Raw genomic sequence first — 23,967 nt, 5'->3', positions numbered from 1 at the left:
TTTATCTCCTTCAGTTCTGCTTCTGTGTGTAGATTGAGGAGTAAGGGTGAAAGACTTCATCTCTGTCTGATACCGTTTTTAGTCCCAATACTTCGTTCTTGGTCTCCCATTCTTATTGTTCCCTCTTGGTTGTTGTACATATTGTATATTACTTGTCTTTCCCTACAATTTACTCCTATTTTACTAGAATTTTGAACATCTTCCACCATTTCACACTGTCGAACGCTTTTTCCAGCTCGACAAATCCTACGAGCGTCTCTTGATTTTTCTTCATTCTTGCGGAGAAGTATGGTGTGTTGTTCGTAGCTTCTAATTTCTAGCATTCCTTGCCATTTTCGAGACTTACTTTTCATGCTTCTTTATTGTGGAAAACTTAGCTGAGAAATTTGGAAACTGTATGTGTAAAAATATAAATGCTTTTACTGAAAAATTTATTCTTTGGAGGGGGGAGGGAGGGGTGTAAATCATGACGCTCAATATGCCCCTAACCACCCCCCCCCCTCCATTAGAGCCCCAGGACCCGCGCCTGGAACCGAGAATAAAAGCAAGGAATTATTAGGATAAACTAGGAGTAAAAAAAAAGAAATTGATCAAGGCACTAGCTAGAATAGCAGACAATGACTATTATGAAAATAAAGCAGAAATGGGCAAGACATATTGCCAAACAAATGGATCAAAGGCGGACCGGTTACGTTATTTGCTGGATTTGAGTAGATAAGAAAATGTCGAGAAGAAGACGTCACAGAAGTTCGGGAGACGATATCTGGACACAATAACAATCAAAATGTGCGTAGCTGAACATGGTACTGCGTACAACAGTCTGGCGGCGCCTCGATCCAAAACTGGATGCCCAGTTGTGACGTCGCGAGCCGTTACGCGATAACTTTATTTCAGTAAGCTACTTTGCAGAACATCCCGTAGCATTTGAGCCGTTGGCTGTGAAGGAGACAGCCAGTTGTGTCTCAGAAATGACCCATTCGCACCTCCCGCTGTGCTAGCCATGGGAAGCGTTATTTGTGTCACTTCGAGCGACTGAATATTCAAACCCCGAAGAATCTAAATAAACTATATTATTTAATATTGTTTTAAGTCGATACACTGCCTTCTGTTACTCAAGAGAATGTGGTACAAAAATTTCAGCCTTCTATCTGTCATAGTTTCGGAGTTAAAGGAAATTATTTAAAATGTCAAAAACCGACACTTACTGAATTAAATTCAGGGACTATAACAGTTGATCTTTAGGTGTCATTTGAAAAGATAACCAGAACTCTCAATGGGCAGAATTATTTAATTTAGATTTTAATTTTGTAAACATTAACAACTTTACATTTTCGTGATATAAAAATCAGACAAAACTGTTATTTGTGTCAAATATTGTTGTGAGAGTAAATGCGAGTGACTGAGAGTGTGTATGTCGGACATAATTAAGTTTCAAGATTAATTTTATATAATGCCTTACGCAGCCATAGCGTGGGAAAGATGTTTGTACCCACACTGCTGATGACGTATGTCTAAGTGTATTGCTTTTGTAAGGAGACAGCCAGAATATCAGTATAAAGAAAAATCGATTTCGAAATATATTTCAAGATTAATTTTCCTTTCGTTGGTTTTATTAAACATTATACGAGGCCTGTTCAGAAAGTAAGCTCCGATTGATTGCCAAATTGAAACCACAGTGAACATCAGAAATGTTTTACTTGTAACAATTAGCTACACCTTTCAGCTACTTCTCTACGTAGTCGCCGTTCTGACTTAGACTTTTGTCATAGCGTTGTACCAACTTTTCAATAGCCTCATCATAGAAGGCAGCCGCCAGTGCTTTCCGCCAATTCTCCACGCTGGCCTACACCTCGTTGTCTGTGTCAAAATGTTGTCTTCAAAGACAGCGGTTCATGTGACCAGAGATGAAACTTAGGGGGAGACAATTGCGGACTGTATTGTGGGTAATCTAACATTTCCATTTGGAAACGATGCAGGAGCATCTTCATTGCCCCTGCAGAATGCGGCTGAGAATTGTCGTGAAGACGAAACAGCACGACAGTTATGTAATGTTAGCTGCATAGCTTCAGGCGAAATTTCTCACCAGGCCCTCGTACTTGGCGGCAGACACTATTTTCTAGACATCTTTACGCACTCACTGCGAGCTCAGAAATGAGAAGAGCGACGTGATGCTAACTGAGGTTATACTAGAGACACTACCCAACACATCTGTGCAAAGCTTTATCGGATTTTCATAGTCGTTTCCATTTCGCGACCGATCGGAGCTTACTTTCTGAACGCCCCTCGTATTAATATTTACATATTGAAATGACGTGAATGCAACTGGGAATAGTGATTGGCATACGACAGTTTTGGCGCGAGAATGATCTCGAGCGATTGTTCTGATTGGCTGGTCATTTTGATCAACCAATCAGAGTTCAGCAGTTCCCGTGCACTGCCAGGTAGTTATAGGCTGTGGAAGGAGGAGCATTCAGGAGTCGCTGGGCAGCTATTGAACGTGTCCGTCTGCATAATGTGTAAAATGAAGAAGATATTGGTATTTCGCGGCCAGATTGTGTTGCTGTAGACGCAGTTGAATTTACGGACAGTTTTCTGAAGTTTGAAAGTTCTATAATTGTTTTGTTGGAAAGATAAGCGCGTGTGAACTTTCGGCTTTTGTAAAAGTTCGCGTGACATGGTTTGTATCCGTATATGGAATATTTGTTGAGCAATTTCTTTTATAGAAATCCACTGAAAAGGACTGAATGTGAAACAGATATAGTAGCGGAGTATTGGCTGTGAAATCGCGTAATTCTTCGGGTTGTACTTAAGTACATTTCTGGCTGCCTTGCGTGTGTACTGGATTGCATGAACTGTGAACTGAGGACAGCGATGATGTTCGCTAATTACATGTGGGCTGATGGCAGATTTTTTTTTTTTTTAGTGAAATGGAATAAAAGACTCGTTTCAGAATTTTGACATTTTATTGAGAGAACGAAGCAACCGCTTTCCGCCCGAAAAGTGTTATAATAATTTACAGAGTTTACACGGATTTTGCAACGTAAGTATTGACGGCGTTTTCTCCAGTGCTGCTTTTACGTCGTCAGCACAGTACATAGGTACGCATAGAAACGGGCTGGTGATACGCCGCCGTACTGAGGTAGGTGGACTTTTGCAGTGATCAGTGCGACGAACGAGAAAAAAACATTCACAAAAACCCGCCACGCCTCACGGTGACGATAATGATTGTGAATAGGTTTACCACTGATTAAATGTGAATAATTTCTAACGCTACACTTAGAATGAAATTGTCAAGATGGTTGCGATGCCTCCTCAACAGGGACAAAAAGGGAAAGAGCGCACATTATTGCAAAATGTCATCATTCACAAATCTGTTACGGTACCTATGATTGTGTTCCTCACCCCCGAAAACAAAAAACATCGCTGATGTCTTTAAGTGTTTGGCAGACACAGGAAACGTCCGTACAGGAATAGCCTTGGTGACCGCTCTCTCCCTCACGCCCAGGTTTTCCTATTAGAGTAAGGATATCGATTGTAGGGCCTCTTTTATCGTTTACGTCTTTCTCATAGTTTCAGTTTGGTAACTGACCTCGTTCTCCAGAAAAGCTTCAGTCAATTTTAACACATTTTAATAGAGGGCGCTTTGATTTGTCCTTCCTGACTGAGAACACAAGTTAAAATTACAGAGCTATCTTCTAGAAAACGTAACCAATTTAGAAATTATGTTGTGTTGTGTGACTAGGGCCTTCCGTCGGGTAGACCGTTAGGCGGCTGCAAGTTTTTCCATTTGACGCCACTTCGGCGACTTGGAATGAAATGATGATGATTAGAACAACACAACACCCAGTCCCTGACCGGAGAAAATCTCCGACCCAGCCGAGAATCGAACGCGGGCCGTGAAGATTGACATTCTGTCGCGCTGACCACTCAGCTACCGGGGGCGGACAGAAATTATGTTAAATGATGTACAATACTGCAAATCGAATCCACGAGTTACGCTTTAAATGAAATTCAGTAATTCTGTTACCGAGAACAGCGCATTTAGCATATTAATCAAGTCTGGTTTCCCCTGACATTGACGACTGATGTAATAGATAAAAATACGTGCGTAGCAGGTACTGTCTATATGTACATCTACATGATTAATCGGCAATTTACAATTAAGTTGCTGTCAGAGGTTCACCGAGCCACGTGGATTGGTTTGTGGCTCAACTAGGTGTGCAGAACATTCCTTCGGACAACATTCCACAGGTGGATCCGGCAAACCACAGGAAGTTTAAGAAAGGGAAGATAGAAGGGGAAAGATTCTTCACTAAGAAGAAATAACAGAAGACTGACTTTTCCGAACGTAGGTGGAAACAACAGAAAAATACTGTACTCCGTCTCCCCCTCCTGCATCCCTGTTTACACTGATCAGCCAAAACATTATGACTACTGAAACTTCCTGGCAGATTAAAACTGTGTGCCCGACCGAGACTCGAACTCGGGACCTTTGCCTTTCGCGGGCAAGTGCTCTACCAACTGAGCTACCCAACCACGACTCACGCCCCGTACTCACAGCTTTACTTCTGCCAGTACCTCGTCTCCTACCTTCCAAACTTTACAGAAGTTCTCCTGCGAAACTTGCAGAACTAGCACTCCTGAAAGAAAGTTCGAGTCTCGGTCGGGCACACAGTTTTAATCTGCCAGGAAGTTTCATATCAGCGCACACTCCGCTGCAGAGTGAAAATCTCATTCTGGAAACATCCCCAAGACTGTGGCTAAGCCATGTCTCCGCAATATCCTTTCTTTCAGGAGTGTTAGTTCTGCAAGTTTCGCAGGAGAACTTCTGTAAAGTTTGGAAGGTAGGAGACGAGGTACTGGCAAAAGTAAAGCTGTGAGTACGGGGCGTGAGTCGTGGTTGGGTAGCTCAGTTGGTAGAGCACTTGCCCGCGAAAGGCAAAGGTCCCGAGTTCGAGTCTCGGTCGGGCACACAGTTTTAATCTGCCAGGAAGTTTCATATCAGCGCACACTCCGCTGCAGAGTGAAAATCTCATTCTGGAAACATCCCCAAGACTGTGGCTAAGCCATGTCTCCGCAATATCCTTTCTTTCAGGAGTGTTAGTTCTGCAAGTTTCGCAGGAGAACTTCTGTAAAGTTTGGAAGGTAGGAGACGAGGTACTGGCAAAAGTAAAGCTGTGAGTACGGGGCGTGAGTCGTGGTTGGGTAGCTCAGTTGGTAGAGCACTTGCCCGCGAAAGGCAAAGGTCCCGAGTTCGAGTCTCGGTCGGGCACACAGTTTTAATCTGCCAGGAAGTTTCATATCAGCGCACACTCCGCTGCAGACTGAAAATCTCATTCTGGATTATGACTACTGCCCACCACGACGTTGGATGCCACCTGGTGAATCACATTTTTGCTACACTGGGTCGACAGTCGTTTCCAAAAAAGGCGCCATCGAGGTCAATGGCGGCTCGAAGCATGCAACCCAAATGGCTCTGAGCACTATGGGACTTAACATCTATGGTCATCAGTCCCCTAGAACCACTTAAACCTAACTAACCTAAGGACACCACACAAACCCAGTCATCACGAGGCAGAGAAAATCCCTGACCCCGCCGGGAATCGAACCCGGGAACCCGGGCGTGGGAAGCGAGAACGCTACCGAACGACCACGAGATGCGCATTGACGCGGTAACGAAAGTATGTAAGGGGAGCAGACACGGACAGCGGTTCACCCAAGCAAAGATATGAGCTACAAATGGGGAAATCCACTGAGATAAGCAACTTTGACAAAGGGCAAATTATTATTACGCAGAGAACGAGTATCTCGAAAACGGCGAAGCTGTTCGAATATTCAAATGCTACTGTTGTGAGCATCTACGGAAAGAAGTACAAAGGCTCTAAAATTACCACTAGGTGCTAAATGGCTGGACGTCCACGACTATTCACAGAACTTGGGGTTCGGAGATTGTCTGCTTTGAAAAGTAGGATTGATGATGTCCTGTGGCATCTCTGCCAACAGAGCACAATGCTGGAGCACGCACGAGTATTTCGAAGCACGCAGTTCATCGAACAATGTCGGACATGGAGCTCTCTAGCAGCCCACCCTATGTGTTCACATGTTGACCCAACGTCATTGTCTATTACGATTGCAACGGGCACGGGACCATCGGGAATTGACCGTCGATCAATGGAAACGTGTACGCTCTTCGGGTGAATCACATTTTTGCTACACTGGGTCGACAGTCGTTTCCACAAACGGCGCCATCGAGGTCAATGGCGGCTCGAAGCATGCAACGCGCCACGGACGCAGGCTGGTGGGACTATTATGTTATGGGAGATATCCACCTGCGTTTACATCGAACCTGTGGCAGCAGCGAATCATCTGTAACACTTCAACATTGATGACCTCCCCGACGGTGGTGCTATCTTTCAGCAGTAAAATTGTCAATGTCTCGGAGCCAGAGCTGTGCTATAATGATTTAAGGAGTATTATAGTGAACTCACGTTGATGTCTCGGTGGCCAAATTCGCCGGTTGTGAATCCTATGGAACCCATTTGGGTCGCTATCCTGCGCCATCACCGCGTACGCAAATCAGTGGCCGTTATTGACGCGAATTGCATGACCTGTGCGTAGATATGTAATGCCTCATACCTCCACAAACCTAACACCAAACTGTCGGCTCCCTGATACAATCAGTTATGTATTTCGTTCCAGAGACGAACAAACAAGCTATTAAGCAGGTGCTCATACTGTTTTGCCTCGGCAGTATATATGCTCGTGTAGAGATAGTCGCCAGACTTATGTTCACGGTCTTAAAGTTAAATACTGGCAATGCAAAAACTATGGAGCTGTCAGAGTTATCAAAGTCTGTTGCTATTATAGTTCTTAAAATATCTGCCCAGCAAAGGTACTTCTTCAGTTTTTGGATACGTGTTGTGCAGACCATGCATTTACCTAAACGACAATGTCTTGGATGCCATATTTACACGATGTACTAAGCACTCACGTAAAGGAATTATACAGGGTGGACCACTTTTTTCGCTTTGTGATAGATGGCGCTGTAATATTCGCAAACGTATAAGTACGTGGTATCACGTAACATTCCGCCAGTGCGGACGGTATTTGCTTCGTGATACTTTACCAGTGTTAAAATGGACCGTTTACCAATTGCGGAAAAGGTCGATATCGTGTTGATGTATGGCTATTGTGATCAAAATGTCCAACGGGCGTGTGCTATGTATGCTGCTCGGTATCTTGGACGACATCATCCAAGCGTCCGGACCGTTCGCCAGATAGTTACGTTATTTAAGGAAACAGGAAGTGTTCAGCCACATGTGAAACGTCAACCACGACCTGCAACAAATAATGATGCTCAATTAGGTGTTTTAGCTGCTGTCGTGGCTAATCCGCACATCAGTAGCAGACAAATTGCGCGAGAATCGGGAATCTCAAAAACATCGGTGTTGAGAATGCTACATCAACATCTACTGCACCCGTACCATATTTCTATGCACCAGGAATTGCATGGCGACAACTCTGAACGTCGTGTGCAGTTCTGCCACTGGGCACAAGAGAAATACGGGACGATGACAGATTTTTTGCACGCGTTCTATTTAGCGACGAAATGTCATTCACCAACATTCACCAACAGCGGTAACGTAATCCATCATAATATGCACTATTGGGCAACGGAAAATCCACGATGGCTGCGACAAGTGGAACACCAGCGACCTTGGCGGGCTAATGTATGGTGCGGCATTATGGGAGGAAGGATAATTGGCCCCCATTTTATCGACGGCAATCTAAATGGTGCAATGTATGCTGATTTCCTACGTAATGTTCTACCGATGTTACTACAAGATGTTTCACTTCATGACAGAATGGCGATGTACTTCCAACATGATGGACGTCCGGCACATAGCACGCGTGCGGTTGAAGCGGTATTGAATAGCATATTTAATGACAGGTGGATTGGTCGTCAAAGCACCATACCATGGCCCGCACGTTCACCGGATCTGACGTCCCCCGATTTCTTTCTGTGGGAAAAGTTAAAGGATATTTGCTATCGTGATCCACCGACAACGCCTGGCAACATGCGTCAGCGCACTGTCTATGCATGTGGCAATATTATGGAAGGCGAACTACTCGCTGTTGAGAGGAATGTCGTTACACGTATTGCCAAATGCACTGAGGTTGACGGACATCGTTTTGAGCATTTATTGCATTAATGTAGCATTAAAAAGGTTATCACGCTGTAACAGCATGCGTTCTCAGAAATGATAAGTTCACAAAGGTACATGTATCACATTGGAACAACGGAAATAAAATGTTCAAACGTATCTACGCTCTGTATTTTAATTTAAAAAACCTACCTGTTACCAACTGTTCGTATAAAATTGTGAGCCATATGTTTGTGACTATTACAGTGCCATCTATCACAAAGCGAAAAAAGTGGTCCAACTAAAACATTCATATTTCTTTCCGTACTACACGAATATGTAATAAAAAATGGGGGTTCCTATTTAAAAAACGCAGTTGATTTCCGTTTGACCTATGGCACTGCCATCTAGCGGGCCAACCATAGCGCCATCTAGACAAGCTAGACAAGTTTCGTTCTTTGAAGTCTTTTCGTTTGATGCATATTTCGTGAGATATTTGGCCCGGTCACGATCAATGGACCACCCTGTATAAAGTGTTTAATACAATAACAGTAATTATTATTATAATTAGTAGTAGTATATTGTTATAATTTTAAAACCTTAGCCATCTTATTCCATACATCAGTCAGAAGCCCAAAGGAGTCGGCGATATGCGCGTGCAGTCAGCTGTGTGGAGCGTTATGATAAGTGATAAAATCGTGATAATATGAATGAGCCTAGGTGGGACGTGTGTTGGCACGAGCCACAAAAATCACAAGTGTCTGATGTTTCATACGAAGCATTGGTTGATATCTACTAGCTACCGAGCAGTTACTCACAGAGGTCCATTGTGGACTGTAACTATCGTACAGCAGTGAAACTTGGTGGGTGGTTTACGCTGGAACAAAAGTTCCAATTTTGGCCACCAGGTGCAAATCTGACGCTCTAGTGCATCTCGTCGACGTTTCCACTGCTCATATGGAACTAATTTTATAAACAGCGGTTAAGAGGTTAATAATGAATTCAACATTTTACCTTTCTCAATTGTATGATGATTTCTGTCTACGTCCTGTTCCAAATCTATTACAAGTGGAAATATTTCTATACGTCTTTCCCACATTCACGGCGCCAAAGTTGCACCTGGTGGCCGAAATTGGAACTAATTGCTGTTCCAGAGTAAATCGGTTCCGTATTAACGCATTAGAATATCTATCAAGTTTCGTTACCACACGAAAATTACACTGCACACTGCACTTCTGTAAATAGCTGCATTTTAATTACGGCCATCCAGTATTTTCTGTCTTTTATCGGCGGTCTGAAATGCTTATCTTTAGATTTTTCATTTTTCCATTTAAGGCCTAATTTCTCTGAAAGGAAATAAAATTCTTAGTGTTCACTGCCCATCGCGCGCGACAGCAGAATACCTTCTTAAGAACCAGACAAAAACCGAGACCTAATAAGCAACGAGGCCTGAACATTTGGAATCACTTTCTGCGTCCCGGCTCGAAGCGCAAAGAGAGAGTAAACAGTACAAAGAAATGGAACGATGACATAGGCTCTATCGCGAACAAAGCAGATGGCAGACTTTGGTTTATTGGTAGAATGCTAACGGAATGCAGTCAGCGTACAAAGGAGAGTGCTTACGCACCACACGTGCGACCCATCCCATAATATTGCTCAAGTGTGTGGAAACCATACAAAATGGAACTAATCAGGGGATACTGAAGGTATACAGAGAAGGTCAGGCTTGACCTGCGGGACAATGGCACACAGATGCTGAAGAAACCGAACTGGCAGACTCTTGAAGCTATCCCGAGAAAGCCTACTTTTGATGTTTCAGGAACCACCTTTTTTAAGAGATGACTTGTAAGTAGGCTTTTTAGGGTTTTATGTTGGCAACGCCACGTAGTGCTCTGTATGAAAATCGCTGACTGCGCTGTGTGCAGTGTGTGGCTGGTTAGACTCATTGTTGGAATATTCGCTTGTGTAGGGTTGGGCAGTTAGAGGTGAGCCGCCAGCAGTGGTGGATGTGGAGAGAGAGATGCCAGAGAGTTTTGAGAACGGACGATCTGGACCGGTGTCCGTCAGAAAAAGGAAATTTGTCAAACTAGATGTCACGAATTGATATATATATTATGACTTTTGAACATTATTAAGGTAAAATGGAAATGTTGTGTGGCTAGGGCCTCCCGTCGGGTAGACCGTTCGCCTGGTGCAGGTCTTTCGATTTGACGCCACTTCGGCGACCTGCGCGTCAAATTAAGGTAAATACATTGTTTGTTCTCTATCAAAATCTTTAATTTGCTAACTATGCCTATCAGTAGTTAGTGCCTTCGGTAGTTTGAATCTTTTATTTAGCTGGCAGTATTGGCGCTCGCTGTATTTCAGTAGTTCGAGTAACGAAGATTTTTGTGAGGTACGTGATTCACGAAGATTTTTGTGAGGTAATTGATTCACGAAAGGGATAGGTTGTTGTTAGTCAGGGCCATTCTTTTGTAGGGATTATTGAAAGTCAGATTGCGTTGCGCTAAAAATAATGCGTGTCAGTTTAGTGATGATCCGTCTGAGTACGTAATGTATAACTTGGCTGTTGTATCAAATAACGTAGAAGTTTTCCAGCACTGTCATTCTTAATTTTTCTAAGGGGACGTTTCACACTCTACGAATATACTACAAACCCGTACGCATCGCTGCCATGCAGATCGGGAGGGCATGATTGGATTAATAACAGCGTGCACGTAGGCATTCAAACAGTCATTCTTCTTGCGCTCCAGACTTTAATGGACTGGGAAAACACACTAATGACTGGCACAATGGATCGTAAATTTTGCCATGGACTTCATAGTGGCTTATAGGGTACATATGTGGGTGTAGATGTAAGTATATGCAAAGCTCCATCTGTTGTCCACCTTTACGCGATTCAAGCACTGATGAAGTTCGGAACTCAAGATACGCTGGATGAAACGTCTGTCATATATGAGCTGCGTAAAGAAAGGGCCTAGAAAGCGTTTCGCATTTCGTCTACTGCGTTATGATGGTATACTGAGCAAGCTGCTTTTCGGTCATAATGGACTTCAGTTGCCCCCATTTTGAGTCCATCCGGCAGTGACTTGCACATTGTTACGACTCGCATAAAAAGAGAACATGACCCAAACAGCGGCGACGTAAACGCCTTTTTGAGAGCACTTATCGCCCAGAAGACTGCATGAAAGGAACCGTTTTAGCCAAAGAAAAGAAAAACTGGTATGCGTGCTGCTGTTCTTCGAAAAGCACGCTGTTACCTGCTCTTATGTTAAGAGGTTTTTGTTCGCTTTCCTTTCGTGCTTTGCTTCAAAAGGAAAGACCTTTATGTCTTGTAACTCTTATTAAATCCATATTCAAGACGTTTATCTTGAAATTCTATTCGACCATTCATTGTTTAAGTATGGTCTCTATGTTCAATGCTCTTACTCTCTGAATGTTCAGTACAAGGAACTAGAAGATCAATTCTTCTCCTGTAGAGTCAGAAATTCGTGACTTTTGTAAACACGAACATTTTAAACTAGCTTGTAACTCACACTTTTTAGTTCTTATTATTCTGAATTTAACATAGGATTTATGGGTGTAGAGCAGAGTCAAGTTTTAAACCAACTCTCACTAAATGGATAAAACTAGCGTCTCGGCCGCTGTTGCAGTATCCGTCTGTGCCTGCCACGTAGAAACTGGTATATTACGTTGACGAGGTCTATTTTACACACTTATTGATAGACACTTCACAACATGACGTGACTCTGCACGTATAAAACTTTTATATCATATGATTCCAGACACAGAAACCATTGTACTTCCATCTTATTTTTTCGAAATCGGTACTATGAGACTGTCACAGAAATTTTGAATGTCAGTCTGAAGATTCCGGGAAACTGTTAAATTGGATGGCTTCCATTTTTATGTATATTAACTGAAATGACCTGGAAATAATTCAAAGGGAGTATAAATAACATCAAGTGAATTATTGTTCATAAACTGTTACTATGTGGCATACTTGAGGTACCTGGCCATACTTCGGTGAATTTAAATGGGGAACAAACATTATAAATAATGACATACTCACTGCAAAGTTACGAACTGTTGTTGTGGTCTTCAGTCCAGAGACTGGTTTGATGCAGCTCTCCATGCTACTCTATCCTGTGCAAGGTTCTTGATCTCCCACTACCTTCTACAACCTACATCCTTCTGAATCTGTTTAGCGTATTCATCTCTTGGTCTCCCTCTACGATTTTTACCCTCCACACTGCCCTCCAATAGTAAATTGGTGATCCCTTGATGCCTCAGAACATGTCCTACCAATCGATCCCTTCTTCTATTCAAGTTGTGCCACAAACTCCTCTTCTCCCCAATTCTATTCAATACCTCCTCATTAGTTATGTGATCTACCCATCTAATCTTCAGCATTCTTCTGTAGCACCACATTTCGAAAGCTTCTATTCTCTTCTTGTCTAAACTATTTATCGTCCACGTTTCACTTCCATACATGGCTACACTCCATACAAGTACTTTCAGAAACGACTTCCTGACACTTAAATCTAAACTCGATGTTAACAAATTTCTCTTCTTCAGAAACGCTTTCCTTGCCATTGCCAGTCTACATTTTGTATCCTCTCTACTTCGGCCATCATCAGTTATTTTGCTCCCCAAATAGTAAAACTCCTTTACTACTTTAAGTGTCTCATTTCCTAATCTAATTCTCTCAGCATCACCCGATTTAATTTGACTACATTCCATTATCCTCGTTTTCCTTTTGTTTATGTTCGTCTTATACCCTCCTTTCAATTCCATGTCCATTCCGTTCAGCTGCTCTTCCAGGTCCTTTGCTGTCCCTGACAGAATTACAATGTCATCGGCGAACCTCAAAGTTTTTATTTCTTCTCCATGGATTTTAATTCCTACTCCAAATTTTTCTTTTGTTTCCTTTCAAATGGTTCAAATGGCTCTGAGCACAATGGGACTTAACTGCTGAGGTCATCAGTCCCCTATAACTTAGAACTACTTAAACCTAACTAACCTAAGGACATCACACACATCCATCCCCGAGGCAGGATTCGAATATGCGACAGAAGCAGTCACGCGGTTCCAGATTGTAGAGCCTAGAACTGCTTGGCCACTCCGGCCGGCTTTTGTTTCCTTTACTGCTTGCTCAATACACAGATTGAATAAAATCGTGGAGAGGCTACAATCCTGTCTCACTCCCTTCCCAACCACTGCTTCCCTTTCTTGTCCCTCGATTCTTATAACTGCCATCTGGTTTCTGTACAAATTGTAAATAGCCTTTCGCTCTCTGTATTTTACCCCTGCCACCTTCAGAATTTGAACGAGAGTATTCCAGTCAACATTGTCAAAAGCTTTCTCTAAGTCTACAAATGCTAGAAACCTAGGTTTGCCTTTCCTTAATCTGTTTTCTAAGATAAGTCGTAGGGTCAGTATTGCCTCACGTGTTCCAACATTTCTATGTGTATTACCTGAAATGACATGGAAATAATTCAAGGGAAGTAAAAACAACATCAAGTGAATTATTGTTCATAAACTGTTACTATGTGGCATACTTGAGGTACCTGGTCGTATCTCGGTGAATTTAAATGGGGAAGAAACATAATAAATAATGACAAAGTCATTGCACAGTTACGAACTATTATCAATGTATTCTCATGCTGTGCTGACACTTATTCTGTGACTTTAAAAGTTAAGGTCTTACGCCGTGGTTATAGCGGGTAAACAGAATCCGGTTGTTGCGCACGCACAATCCTAGTTCATTTTACTAATGTCTGTGACGCTGCCTTTCCTGTCAAAGCAGTGGTATGTTATTCAGGAGCGCAAATGGTGGCGGTCGGCCGACGCTGCGGAGTGGCGACAAGCTCTGGTGTCACTGCAGTCACCACGACGTATGTTCTTCCTCCAGCTAAAAGGAGCTCCTGATCTCGTTCCACACTCTGCTTACTTTCTTTTCACCTTCCATAGGGCACTATTCAGGACGCGGAAATGTTCAGTAATGAAGCCTCTTGAAGAAATAGTCGGGTGTCTGTACGGGAGAAATACAATTATTCGCCTCTTCGAGGGAAATTCTGAGGCCTAACCTCTGTCTATGTTGTTGGTCGGGCAAGTAGTGTTCACTCCGTGTTTTCTCCGTCTGGGCCCTTCCAGCTTTTGGCGATCATTTCCTCTCAGTTCCTCGTCAGCTGAGGAGGAATCCGTAGAGTTCATTAGTTGCTCCAAGAATTTCATCTGTCTGCAAACAAATTGTGCAGCCCAAGAACTAGCATTCAGGATTGCTTCAAATGATGTCGTCTCTGCAGAGAGTACGTATTGCTCTCCACTATCTCTTCACAAAAACGTTTCAAGAGTACATGTGTTCTGTTACACTGCTGGCAAAGTGAGAAGAGTACATCAGCCGCTCTTGTAATAAACTGTTTGGTGTCTAGTTTTCCAGGACTCATCGTTGAATTTAGTTTAGTTCAAGCACTTACTTTAGTCACGGGCGCTCTATTACAGCGTAGTAATATCAACAGAGATGTGTGCTTGTGTCGTCCGTTTAGCAGAAGAGATAGATAGAATTGCACGATTTCTTGAGTGTTTGTTCAATCTGCATTAGAGTGCAATCTATCAACCAAATCCAACGGAACACAGTACCTGAAAGATGTCGCGTATTACCAAAAGTTTTAGTGAGGAAAGTCCGGCAATGTACATGTTCTGACATTACTGTCTTCTGTTTAACTCCTCCACTAACGACGACGTCTGTAATTAAAAGAGGTTTAGGATTATCTGCTGGCACTAGCTCGCAGAAGGAACTTTCACGATGCGGTACAGTTGGAACGACATACTCGACTATTGTGTCGCTTGCATTGTATTTAAAGAGTTACTCCATATCTTGTACTTCTAACCAAATATTTTGAAAAACCGGCGACATCTGAGGGTGAGGAAGACAAAAAATCATAATAAAAAAAATTAAACCAAGAATTACTTTTTAAGTTGAAGATGATAGTCACTGCAGACCAAATTCTACACCTATGTCTATACTTCGAAATCCAGCTTGCTGTGTGAGGCGGAGGGTATTTCTGGTAACGCTGTCTTTCCCCCCTTTTTCTGCTCCATTCGCGAATGGCGCTTGGGAAAAATGACTGTCGGTAAATCTGCTTATAAGATCTAATTCCTCTGATATTCTCCTTGGACAAATCTGGGGGGAAGTAATTCACTGCAGCCTCTTCCCGGAACATACTTTCTCGGCATTACGATAACAAACCTCTCCGTGATATCCAACGCCTCTCATATACCGTCTGCTAGTGGAGTTTGTTCAGCCTCTCCGCAAACGCTGTCGAGCCGAGTAAACGACCCGTGATGAAATGCGCGACTCGATGTTGCATCTTATCTACACTGCCGATCAAAGTTTTCAATAACCTATCACGACTATGAATTTGTGGTTAAAACAGAGATTTCGTTTTGAATAGTCCGTCATATGCCCGTTCAGATTATAAAACAAGTATGGGCATGTACAGATTTAACGCCTTTATTGTGTGCTTGACTGGTCCTTCGCATATAGGGGTGCTGATCAGTATAAACAACAAAACTGACGTGCCTTTACTTAACTCGGTTCAATTCCAATTGGCCTTATTCCTTCAACTGTACTTGTAGGAATAAGTTTGCATTAGTTTAAAGTACACTGTGTCCACCTAGCGATGTGTTTGTCTACCTGACGAGGTCCATACCGTATAACCTTCTGGTGCGGCGGAAGCACCAGGAAGGGTATTGCAGTAAGATAACAGCACCAAAGGCTAAAGCAGCCCAGTCTGCAATGGTGTATTCATTGCAGCGGATCAAGCAAACTGGTGCCTTTGTAAGTGTTCGCTTTCTGGAAGACACCGAGTAACATCTTACATGTAAGATCACTTCATATGTGTACACAGAAAACGTCAGAGGACTCTACTGCACATGAAATTCGCGAGGGAGAAAAGACAGTAGTATCCGATCAGCTCCAGTCTGCCTCAACAATGCAGCGGCAATGCGCACTTCTTGAATAAGTCTGCACAGCGGCCAAAAAATCTGTATGTGGAGAACTGAAGAATATGATTTTGCTAAGTCAGTCACCTGACTTAAACTGTATTAAACTCTTGTACGATGAACTTCACGGGCAGGTCAGAAAAATGAGGCCGCCTAATGTTGCAGATCTATGGAATAAGCTACAGGCGTGTTAGGCTGGCAAAAACACTACAATATATTATCTTCAGAATACCGCGAGGTTCTGTCGTAGCTCTTCTGAGGGCAAATGGTGGATACATTGAAGAGGCTAAAATCTAAACCATACTGTATTGTACTTAATAACTCAGAGAGAAAGTACTTATTTTGTTGCGCTATTTCGTTTTTACGATGTGTTTGTACTTTAAAATAAAGTACAACGTTTTTTATCACGGATGATCTAAAACGTTTGATCGGTAGTGTATCTGCCCTATTGATTCAAATTGGTAAGGATCGCAGACTGGTAAACAGTACTCAAGAATGGGTCAAACAAGTGTTTTGTGAGAAACTTCTTCCAAGGCTGAATTACATTGCCTTAAGGTTCTTCCTATGAATCTCAGCTTGGCATCTGCTTTTCCCACAATTTGTCTTCTGTGGACTTTATGTCGCTACGGATGGCTACTCCCAGGTATTTTACGGTAGTTTGTTTTCAGTGATTTGTCACCAGTAGTGCAATCGTGCAGTAGTCGATTTCTTTTCCCATTTATTGGCAGTGCTTTTTTTTTTTTTTTTTTGTGTGTCATCACTTTTCTGGGTGATGCGGCCCGCCACGAATCCCTCTCCTGTGTCCTGTGCGAGCGAACCTCTTCATCTCAGAGTAGCACTTCCAACCTACGTCCTCAGTTATTTGCTGGAGGATGTATACCACTCCGTGTCTTCCTCTACAGTTTCTGCCCTCTACAGCTCCCTCTAGTACCATGGTCGGTGTGGTCGAGCGGTTCTAGGCGCTACAGTCTGGAACCGCGCGACCTCTACGGTCGCAGGTTCGAATCCTGCCTCGGGCATGGACGTGTGTCATGTCCTTAGGTTAGTTAGGTTTAAGTAGTTCTAAGTCCTAGGGGACTGATGACCTCAGAAGTTAAGTCCCATAGTGCTCAGACCTATTTGAGTACCATGGAAGTCATTCTCTGATATCTTAATATATGTCCTATCATCCTGTCCCTTCTCCTGCCAGTGTTTCCCACACATTACTCGCAGCACGTTACATTTATTTATGTTCAGGACAAACTGGCAGTCCCTGGTCCAACCATCAAACCTCTGCAGTTCGCTTTACAACCCTCTGCCGTTGCCACTTTCTTGCAGACAGCCGCATCACGCGCGGACAGCCCCATCGTGTTCTCAACATTATCGATTACATCATTCATATAGCTTGTAAACAGTAACAGTCCTGCCACACTTCCTTAGCGTACTCCTGAAACTACCTTTCGTCTGTCGGTTTTGTTCGGTCAAGATGGGCTAATGAGTTCTGTCTGCACAGAGGTATTGAGTCCAGTCGCAAACCTGGTCTTGAAACCTCTTAGGCCCCTTCTCTTTAAAAATATAAAGAAGTAAAACGACAGTGTGGAACTGTATAGAATGCCTCCCGCGAGGCAATAAGTACGGCACTGACCCAGCCGCCATTGTCTGCGGTGTTCTGGACCTCTTGAACGAACAGAACCAACTGAGTTTCGCGAGATGTCTGTAATTCATATTCACGCCCATCCAAGGATGTTACGTAATGATCTGTTCTTTGCATTACGAAGTATCAAAAAATCCATGTTGATTTTTATAGAGAAGACTTTCTTCCTGCAAAAAGTCATAATTCGTGAGCATAAAACATGATCAGTACTACTGTAACAGGTCGACGTCAACGATACAGTCTTGTAATTATGTTCATCTACCTTTCTACCCTTCTTGAACCTGGGAATAACCAGTTGGACGGCGGTGATTTGTCCAGCAGCTGTGGGCGGACTCGAAAACGTATCATCCTGGTATTCAGAGAAATACTTTAGGAAGAGTTTGATTTGATTTGATTTAGTCTTGAGAACAATACAACAATAATAATAACCCTCTGCTGCACGCAACGAAACTAAGTTTATTGCCCGGTTACTGTAGTTGTCAGTCTAGTAAAGCCAGCCAGTAGCCCTGAAGAGTAGTGGGAGAGCCTTTACCTGGCCTTTTTTAGACGCAATCTCTTCACGAATTTGCGACCCAAATATTTTGAATCTTTTGACTCCAGTGCTTCACGGTGAAAGATTAGATGTGTGCGGCTCCATCCTCCACAGTACCTAGTCTGCACTTAGCTTCCTTTTTCTCTACAATTATCGTCTCAACGTACTTAGTGAAGTTCTCATGACTAGTCATTATTCCTACTATTACTAGGATATGCCTCTTGTTCTAACCTAGAGTTACAGAACTTCTCTTAAAACATGATTTCGGCATCAGCAGCTTTACTTTTTTTTGTTTTTCTATTTTAGTCCAATATTCTGAGCGCTGCGTCCTGATCCAGCTATTTAGCTCAGATTTTGCCAACGCCTTATTTACCGTTATGACAGGATTTGATCCAACAAATGGAGTCTCCCCCGGTCCTGGCCGGCCTACCATCCATTGCCACTGATTTCAGAGTGACCTGGGATCCGCAGCAGGTTTACCCTTTTGCTTTCCCCTAATCTGCGACGATCTTTGATCTTGTCGCAGAAGCTGATAGAGATTACGGAGCGCTTCCCTCTTTGAAGGAATGTAGATGCTACGATCGTTATTGCAATGTCTACCTTTTTCGGTTAATTTTAAGAGAAGACAGTATCGTGTGAACTAAGAGTATCGTAAACGGCGACATATTCTAAAAAATTACAATCTTCGTTTAATATGAAGTACTGTTCCATTGTCTTACTGATTATTAGCCCATGTGGATTGCTTTGCAATCACATTGGCTATAGAAAACATTCCAATTAGGAAAAGACGGTCTTTGATAAGCTGATCATACTTACTACCAACGACAAATCTGACACAGTTCTCGAGTCGACAGCTGAGGAAAGGCAAGGCAGAAGGGAAAACATACTCCACTAAGAAAAATTGTAGAAAGTCTGGTTTTTCCGAACGTAGATGGAAACGACAGAAACATTATGGGTTACCACCACTTACACGTTCGTGTAGCCGTTGTCTGAATACCTGCATGATCGCAATTTTACAGCTAAGTGATAATGGTGACCACACACTCCGATATTATAGCTACAGATCAGTGGTCGTGAAACTGCGGCCTGCGGTTTTGTATTGGATTGAACCAAGAAACGACGGAGAGTCTTCGTCCCCCGCCGTAGCCCTCAGTGGTCCACAACCCCACAACAGGCTACAGCAGTCCACTCACCCCACCGCCGCCCCATCCCAAACGTAGGGTTATTGTGCGGTTCTGAACATGTTTCTGAGTGCCTCTTATAGTTATAGTTATAGAAAGAGTATGCTAGGCTTCCACTTTCGGTAAAGTGTGACCATGCATCGCCAGCCTTTTAGTATTTTTATCATGTGACCTCTTACAACGTCATTGATTGTAACCAACAATATTTTTCTTATTTGCATCTGAATAATTGTGCTGTACGAAACTGCACTCGCCGGTACAACTGTGGTTTTTTTTGTTTGATCCATAATGAGACGGAGTCTCACTACAACACTGGAGTGACGAAAGTCATGGGATAACGATGTGCACATATAATGATGGAAGGTACAAAAGGGCACTGCGCTGGCGGAGCTATCATTTGTACTCGGGTGTTTCATGTGAGAAGGTTTCCGACGCGATTATCGCCGCATGACGAGAATTAACAGATTTTGAACGCAAATCGTAGTTGGAGCTAGGCGCATTGAACAACCCACTTCGGAAATCGATCGGAAATTCACTATACCGAGATCCAGGGTGTCAAGGGTGTGCCGAGAGTACCAAATTTCAGGCATTACCTCTCAACACGGACAGTGCAGTAGCTGACGGCCTTCACTTAAAAACAACCTAGAGCAACGGCGTTTGCGTAGAGTTGTTAATGCTAATAGACAAGTAACACTGCGTGAGATAACGGTGGAAATCAGTGAGCGACTTACGACGAACGTATCCGTTAGGACATTGGGGCGAAATTTGGCGTTAACTGGCTATGACAGCGGACCACCGACGTGAGTGCCTTTGCCAATAGCACTACATCGCCTGCAGCGGCTGTCCTGGGCTCGTGAGCGCTTCGGTTGGACACTCGACTGGAAAATCGTGCCTTGGCCAGATGGGTCCAGATTTCAGTTGGTAATAGCTGTTGGTAGGGTTCGAGCGTGGCACAGAGCCCACGAAGTCATGGACCCAAGTTGTCAACAAGGTACTGTCCAAGCTGATGGTGTCTCCATAATGGTTACAGGGAGCAGACTAGGTCTTCTTGCCCAACTGAACCGATCATTGACCGGAAATGGTAATGTTCGGCTACCTGGAGACCATTTACAGCCATTCATGAACTTCATGTTTCCAAACGACGATGCGCCATGTCCACCAGTTCGCAACTGGTTGAAGAACATTCTGGAAAATCTGAGTGTATGATTTGGCCTCCCAGATCGCCCGACATGAATCCCACAGAACATTTATGGGACGTAATCGAATGGTCAGTTCGTGCATAAAATCTTGCACCGGGAACACTTTCGCAATTATGGACGGCTGACAGCATGGCTCAATATTTCTGCAGGGGACTTCCAAAGACTTGTTGAGTCCGTGCTAAGCTCGCGTTACTCCACTAGGAGGTTCGAGGAGGTTCGACACGATTTAGGAGCTATCCCATGACTTTTGTCACCTCACTGTATTGCAATATAGATATGGAGATTTACTTAACTTTTTGTAATCCATTTCTGTAGGAATGCTCTGAGTAGTTACAATTGTATCATTTGATACAGACAAATTTTACTGGACTCTCTACTTGAGTGCCTGATATAATGTTCACAATGTTTTTCCTAAGGCTTAATACACATTAGTCTATCTAAAACGGTGCTGCCTTCTCGATCGTTGACTGCGAACTGGGCCGAGCTTTCTTCCGCTAAGTCGTAAGCACACCATCGAATGTACGAGAAGCGAAACTCAAAGAAGCGTGGATGTGCCAGCATTGCGATTCGTCGAAGGAGCATGTAGCGACTATACTTTTCTGTGGTTTCATTGCGGAATGATGACTTTGCTTTGGCACACCGCACTCCTCTGACGACACCGCAGAATATACGGTTATTATAGAATGTTGTACTCTGTAAAACCATCCGTAATCGTCAGTCATACTCTCGCCTTTATAACTGTTTGAGCTTTGTACAATGCACTTATAGGCACATAAATTCTTTTTGTTCAGTGTGTGAGCTAAGCTTGTCACAGTAGATATCTACGGGGTGTGGGACGTGCAGAGATCAAGCTGTTACTGACTAATAATGTTGATTCATTTCAGGGCTATGATCAATAAAATGGATTTCTATAGTACTGTAGTTACGGGCATCACCAATCAATAAGACAGATAGCCGCGCGGGATTAGCCGAGCGGTCCGAGGGGCTGCAGTCATGGACTGTGCGGCTGGTCCCGGCGGAGGTTCGAGTCCTCCCTCGGGCATGAGTGTGTGTGTTTGTCCTTAGGATAGTTTAGGTTAAGTAGTGTGAAAGCTTAGGGACTGATGACCTTAGCAGTTAAGTCCCATAAGATTTCACACACAATAAGATAGATTGCTAATTGTCAGTAATAAAATAAGCATGCACATGACACTACCAAGTTACTTTTCAGGTTGAAAATTTCAAACTCCTAACACAACTTAGTTCAGCCGCATTTGCGCTTAGAATCATGGCAAATCTCGGGGACAGACAAATCAGTACGCTGACACATTTTGTGTATTTTCATTCAAAGCTGCCATACGGAATAATGTTATTGGCTTAGCTCTTCTTTAAGAAAGAAAATCTTCATTGCACAAGAAAGTGCTGTAACAATATGTGATGCTCACCTACGATCATCTTTTAGACATCTGGACATCCTGACTTCTGCTTCGCAGTATATTAGTTCCCTCATGGTGTTCGTTCTAAATAATCCTCTACAGTTCAAAAGGAACAATGATGTACATAATTACAGAACCAGAAGGAAAAATGACGTTCATTACTCCACATAGCTGTTGTCTTCAGCACAAAAAGGGATGCTCAATGCCGCAACAAAAATTTTTGGTCACTTACCTAGTGATATAAAACGTCTGACGGACAGCAAATTAACATTTGAAAACGAACTGAGAAAGTTCCTCCATGACAACTCCTGTTCCGCAGAAGAATTTCTATCACTGTAGTGTGCAAAAGGTGTTGGGGAGGTCTTCGTAACTCACATCATCTGTATATCTTTTTGCCTTTCTAGAAAAAAAGTCGTAGAAATGTTCAGACTGTTATATGTACAAATTAATTTGTGGTAGGAATGTAAAATAGCTCGTTCCATATCGTTACGATTTATCGTGCAAAATGATCCGAGAAACATGAAGCTAAGTAACTAATTAAACTGTTACTGTGTTTAAATAAAAACCGCGGAAATCCCATTAAGACAATCATGTCTAGTTTTGATAATATTGTTACTGTGTTTGTTTCTGTTTTAGGGCGCAAAAAGGACTAGGTTCATAAGCGCCCTTGTCAAAACTGCAAAATACGAAGACAAAGAGATGACATAAAAGCGCCTATACGTCAGTCATAATCGACTAAAGAGAAGACCGCTAAAAACAGGGACGTAGAGAAAGGACAATAAATACGCCATAGAGAAACAGAGGTCCAGAACTAAAAATTAAACGGCCTTCGCCATACTGCTACGACGTCCGCGCCGTTAGCTGAGTCGCCAGCGCGACGGAATGCCATACCAAGGGGCCTCGGTTCGAATCTCCGCTGGGTCGGAGATTTTCTTCGCCCGAGGTGTTGTGTTGTCCTCATCGTCTCATTCCCATCGACACGCAAGTCGCCCAAGAAGTGGCATCAACTAAAAAGACTTGCACCAGGCGACTTGTCTACCCGACGGGAGGCCCTAGCCACACGACATTTTATTTTCATATCGCTTCGATGGATAAAATGTAAAACGCGGTCGACAGCCTGCATGTCGTTCGCTAAAACGGCCGCTAACTCTGACGGAAGCACAAACGGGAACGTAAACGGTTAAAAAAAAAACGGGCATTCCGTCAGGAAATAACGGACAGTTAAAAGTTGGGCGCAGCGTGCACAAAGTGGTGGGCGAGGATCACTTAACAAATGGCGATGTCTAAAAAGACAGTGTCCGATTGGCAACATAGTTAAAAGATCTCCTCGCAGGGAAACGGCCCAGAGGAAGTCGCCCAAGCAATTGGGAGAGGCTTAGTAACCCGGAGCTTGTTTCCATGAAGGGAGGACCAGTGGTGATGTCCCGTGCGGTTAAAGGCGCTGCAGTCTGGAACCGCAAGACCGCTACGGTCGCAGGTTCGAATCCTGCCTCGGGCATGGATGCTTGTGATGTCCTTAGGTTAGTTAGGTTTAACTAGCTCTAAGTTCTAGGGGACTAATGACCTCAGCATTTGAGTCCCATAGTGCTCAGAGCCAGTGGTGATGTCACCTTCTGACAGACGGCAACACAGAGATCATCGGAGTGAATGTAGAATTTAGCGAGTTAAGGTAGGAGGACTGCAGCCTTGGCAGCAGCGTCAGCAGCCTCGTTTCCTGTCTGACCGACGTGACCGGGTACCCACATAAACATCACAGTGGCTCCATCAGGAGTGAACCAGTGACAGCTTTCGTGGACCTGTTGCATCAAGAGATGGACGGTGTACAGCGCACACAGAGGCTTTGGAGGGCGCTGAGA

This window comes from Schistocerca serialis, chromosome 6 (genome assembly GCF_023864345.2).
Source record: "Schistocerca serialis cubense isolate TAMUIC-IGC-003099 chromosome 6, iqSchSeri2.2, whole genome shotgun sequence".
In the NCBI taxonomy this organism is placed as follows: Eukaryota; Metazoa; Arthropoda; class Insecta; order Orthoptera; family Acrididae; genus Schistocerca; species Schistocerca serialis.
Note: the sequence above shows the minus strand (reverse complement) of the source record.